This window comes from Benincasa hispida, chromosome 7 (genome assembly GCF_027475165.1).
Source record: "Benincasa hispida cultivar pf3 chromosome 7, pf3_genome.v1.1, whole genome shotgun sequence".
In the NCBI taxonomy this organism is placed as follows: domain Eukaryota; kingdom Viridiplantae; phylum Streptophyta; class Magnoliopsida; order Cucurbitales; family Cucurbitaceae; genus Benincasa; species Benincasa hispida.
Window position 1 is genome coordinate 32,709,445 of NC_143484.1, and position 6,000 is coordinate 32,715,444.

Below are 6,000 nucleotides of genomic sequence, written 5' to 3' on the forward strand. Positions count from 1 at the left end.
TTCCAACTTCTTAGGATTTGTCATTAATACATGTGCAGACAACCCCAGATTCTGAAGTAACATAAACTCGGTTTACGCCCCCTCCATAACTCGAAAGTGTTTCATAAACACTCTTCAAGCGAATATTGTTCAAGATGCGAACTGCAGTCTTTACTACATGCCCCCAAAACGAGTAAGGAAATTGAGTATAGCTCATCGTAGAACGAACCATATATAATAAGGTTCTATTTCTTCTTTCTAATATACCATTCTGTTGAGATGTACCTGGTGCTGAGAGTTGGGATTGAATTTCATGTTCTATCAAATAGTCCTAGAATTCTAAATCTATGTAATCTCCACCCCGATCAGATCGAAGTGTTTTAATAGTTTTACCTAATAGGTTTTCAACTTCAGCCTTGTACTCTTTGATCTTTTAAAAGGCTTAAGAATTATGTTCCATTAGGTATAAGTAACCATATCTCGAATAATCATCTATAAAAGAGATTAAATTTCCATACCCTCCTCTAGTCTTTACATTCATCGGACCACAAAGATCTAGCTATATGAGCTCTAAAGACTCTTTGACTCTATAACCTTTTCCAGTAAAGGTCTTTTGGTCCTTTTTCCTTCGAGACTAGATTTGCATGGAGGTAATGAATCATCTTCTAACTTGCTTAGAAGTCCACTTTTTACTAATCTTCTGATCCCATCGAGATTTATGTGTCCCAATCTCAAATGCCAAAGGTAGGTATCATTGTTACTTGGAGAAATACTACGCCTTTTACTTTGAGTATTAGCTATTTTAAACATTTCATGATTTAAATGTGCTTTTGATTAAGTTGGTCTTAACGTATATAAGTTGTCTTCTAGTTTAGCCGTATACATAATCACACCATTTTATAAAATGAACATTTCACTTAAATTAAAAGAAATAGAGTATGATTGTTCAATTAAACAAGAAATAGAAACAAGCTTCCTCTTTATCTTGAAAACAATGTATAAGTTTTCTAAAAACAAAAATCTATTTCCAAAAGACAATTTAGTAGCTCCCACTGCATGAGCTGAAATGGCGTCCCCCGTTTCAAACTTGAGCGTTATTTCACCCCCTTCTAACTGCTGAAAGGAACTAATTCCCTGTAAAGAAGAACAAAAATAATTAGTGACTCATGAATCAAGTATCCAGGCATCATAGTCATTTGCCACTAAACAAGTTTCCAGAACTAGTAAATCATATTTACTTTTCTTCTCTTTCTTCTTCTCAGTAAGGTACTTAGGACAATTGTTTTTCCAATGACCATTCACTTTACAATGGAAGAATTTTCCCTTGTCAGACTTAGCTTTACCCTTTCCTTTGATAGCAGTAAGAGCATTCTCCTTCCCTCCTTTCTTTTTCTGAATCTTTTTAGTACTAGAAGTTAAAGGTACTGACTTAGTTCCTGAGGATGAACTCTTATGGAACTTTTTGGAATGGGAAACATTTGTCTCTCCTTCTACTGGTTCCTTTTCTTTTATAAGAGATTGAAAAATCTATAACTCCTTTAAAAGGGTAGTCAAATTATACTATATTTTGTTCATTCCCGCATTGTTGCGGAATTGAAGAAAACTCTTTGGAAAAGATTCCAAAATAAAGGACACCTAACCCTATGGCCACACCATTTATTTCGATGACATTGAAATGGACCATCAAGTCGAGAACATGTTCTCTCACTGATTGGCTCTCTTTCATGTACACATTATAAATGTACTTGAGGGCCTCGTGTCGGGTCTGAGAGAACGGTTATCCAAACATCTTCTAGAGGGACTCCATGATCTAATGTGCAGTCATCATAACCTCATGCTTCTTGGTAAGAACATCAGACAGACTTGCCAAGATGTAGACTCAAGCCTTATCATTGGCCTTCATCCAACGGTCATAAGCATCCTTCAACGTTTGAGATGCATTTCGAGCGGAGGCTGGAGTGAAGGAAATTAGACATGAGGATTTCCATGAGTAGCAGAATGATCATTCCAAATTCCATTCAAAATTGAACATAAAAGATTACAGCCAAGAAATGGAAACTTACAGGCAATGCACAATACGAAATTACAGCATGCTTTATAAGATAATCAAAGGAAAGATTCATACCTTTGAAGACTCATGCTTCAAACTCCCTTGATCACGAACGCTCGTTCAATCTCTAAGACTGCAACACTCGAACCTCGAACACTACTACCGCAACATAGCACGATCACAAGAAAATAAAAACACAACGATCTCCAAGATCATGAACCCAACAAACGACCTCCAAAACCTCGAACTCAATCGAGTTGAGTGAAGACACCTCCATAATGGCTACCTTGGTATTCTCGATATGAGAATCCAAAAGTATGGGCTCTGTGTGGACTTGGTCAGAGGAAGAGACCGGAGGAGTAACAATCGTGTAGACGATTGAGCAAGTGGGAGATGAGATATGTATATCGTATAGACGAATGCTCAATCGTTTAGAAGAAAGCAAGCTATCGTATAGCAAAAGGCCTGCGATCGTTTAGCTACGACCATTCTGAGTGAAATATTGTGTAGTGTCACTCCACGATCATTTAATCTCTCCTTTAGCTCTTGTTTAGTGAATCCAATTCACTTGACAGCAAACAGTGAGTTCCTTCCGAGAATAACAACTATTGCAAAATCTAATAAATTTAGGAAAGCATTGTTCCTTTTATCTCATGGTTACCATGAAACCACCAATAACCTCTCACTCAATTGATTATTAGAGAAAAAGATATAATTATCCAATAATTAATATTATTATAAAGAAATATGATAACCAACTTACCATATTATATTTATAACCTATAATTTTAATATTTCATCTCATGAAACATATAAACCATAGTTCTTTTTCTATTTCATGGTACTTAATGTAAATCTCATTTACATTAATCCTCCACTTGATGCATCTCATACATCACACTGATCATATCATATATAATCGAATTTTCTCTTGTCAATTTGAACATTTCAGATCAACACCAAGAACTGATTCACAACTTGAATCCATTGAGCTACCAAGGGAACCTTATGGACCTGTAGCTTGAAGCTACAACAGTACGTGAATAACTGACTAAACTCTTTAGCCATGGGATCCACCATCCGTTAACTGCTAGCACTCCATTAAAGACTGAAAATTGCATTCTTCTTACTATAGATGTATTTTGTGTCCATATCAACCAATCAACAGTACAATAACCCTTCACAGATCGCTCATAAGTACAGCTAGGCCAATAACCGTTATGCCCCTGTAGTTACATCTAACTCCTTAAATACCACTGATCCCTCTAATGAACATAAATCATAGTCCTTCTATGACTGAGTCCTCTCTTCCAAGAGAAGCTATGGCCACTATGTTCAAGACCCAGAATTAACCCTAAGGGAGCAATCTATCTACTTACCCCTGCTTCAGGAAAGGAGTGAATTCCATCTTATGTAACTGAGTTCCCAGCTCCCAAATCAGAAAAATCCCCAAAAAGGTAGGCATGCTGAGTTGGCAATCTGGCCACTCTCACCCATACTAATCAAAGGACCGCCCTCAAAGGCAAGAGTTCCCAAAACACTTAGGATTAAGATCATGTCACCTATGGTCGTTTAGATGAGATGTAAGTCTCAAGTATCAACGGCGTTATATAAAGAGGCTATTAATCTCGTGGTCTGGCCTTATACAAACCCTTTGTATAGGACACCCTTGCTCGCATGTCTCCACATGAATGGTCAGGATCTACCATTTGTAGTAGTTCACAACACTTACAAACCTCTACAAAGCAGATCGTATCCGTAGTGTCACTAGGATCAGCTATCCCTCCTTAATCCTTATACTACAAACCTTTTTAGGTTATCACTTAAGGTATGATCCATTTGTATATCTCATATACATGCTTAAGTTTACATGCAATAACCATGAAGCTTTATTTATTGGATATGAGTAAAGGTCAAATAAAATAACTCTTATTTTATTCATAACAATGTGTAAAGTTTACAAATTACGAGACTCCGGAGAATTAGGACACCAATCCCAACATAGAGGACATTCCTCCATTAAGAAAAATCTCAAATCATCGATAACCAGGATCATATTCAGGTTAGATTTTCACGTCGCATAGTTTTTATCGATTAATTTCTCATTTTAAGTAAGGATATGATTATGGAAGACATGTTGAAACATATACAACCAATTGACCTTATTAGTTATCTTTGTCATAACCCATTACTTAATTAACCAATCAATTTAGCAAAAACATATTTAATCAAAGAACCTTAATTAAACTATTGATTTCAGTTTTTGCAACGATATTTCAAAGGTTTAGAACAACATCAACCAAAGGGTGATCAGCCACTCCTTCTCTGAATTGAGACAATCTTAGCCAATTACTAATACCAAAATAACTCTTATTCCTATAGTTTTTAGCTACCGTTGTTTCAGTGAAGGATTCATTAACTAACTTAATTCATCTCGTAAGTGTGACCCTCTCATTTTCGGATCCAAGAAGTATGCTTCAACAGGCTACCGAAGGGAAAAACAAATGTTGAAGATTAACCTAAGAAACCCTATCTATTGTTGGAGTTTGCGTTGTTCCGACCCCTTTGATGAGGCCCTTTGAAGGGATGGTCGCTCTAGGACAACTCGCAGGCAGACCATAGGAATTTCATGGTGCAACCTAATGGAGGAGACCATGGAATACATTGACACGTGTCCCTCTCCCACTTACTATGAATACTTTCCCCACTCACCTTGTTATTGGCTCATGCAAACACTTTCTTAAGGGAGGTCGCTCCCAGGGTGACACGAAAACGAGCATCGATCTCACGGTGTGAACTCTTGTGGACATGAGAGCTGAAATTTGATATATTATATATACCACCTTCCTCCTACTAAAGTATTCTAATATTTTATTAGGATTTTACTATACTTAATTAAAATCCGACTGATGAATTTATCTAAGTCCTTTAGATTTCCTCAATATAACATTTATATTGAATAGTTTAACAATACTTGATTTCATTTATTAAACTCTTATAATAAAATCAATGATCATTTATTGTTTGCTTATAAAATATTTGCCTAATTCACCTTTTAGGTCGGTTGCTATGTAGAGGTGTTCCGTTTTCATTAGCTTAAATACCCCATTCTTAGACATAACCTTCCTTAGACAAAAGGTCCATGATAGACAATTATTTTATAAATTTAGCCTTTTATTGAAATTGATTTTAATCCTATTAAAAGAAATTAAAAGAATTAAACTATTCCTAATCCCATTAGAAATAACATAGATCAATTTTAAATAATTTAAAATTAATTTGACCTATGCTTGCATGCAATCTAGATTATAGAATTTCATTAAAACTATAACTTTTTACAAATTAATGAATTAAATCTATAATCACAGCAAGTATTCACATACATCATTCCACTATTTATTAGAACAATTTTAATATATAGTATGATGCATGGACATGCTTTGGCTAATCATACATTACTAAGATAACTCTTATATTATGATGCATGACCATGCTAATTTAAACATGCATCTATAAAATATAACTTTTTATATTTTATCATGATGCATGAATATGTTTATCCTAATGTCGGTATTTTTTAATTATATGACATACAATATGTAATAAGAATTCAAAAAATTAATTTAAGACATACATCCAAAGCATAATTAAATTAAACAGCAAAAATTGGACCAATTTTGACACCCAAAAGCAAAATTAGTTGATTAAATTAATATAAAATAAAAATTATAATTGAAATTAGATCAAAACAAACATCATCTGAATGACGTCTGCGCGCCCCGCAACATCTCCGTCCAAATCCGACAGCGTTGCAATGCTGCGATTGCAGCCCAACGCCTCTACCTTGCAACATTGTAACGCTGTAATAGTAGCGTCGCAACGCTATGCGGCAGATTGCACCCGTTCTGCTTGTTTTCTGCTCTGAACTCGCCTTGAACACTTCTGTTTTTTCCCGATCTCTTTAGCAACCA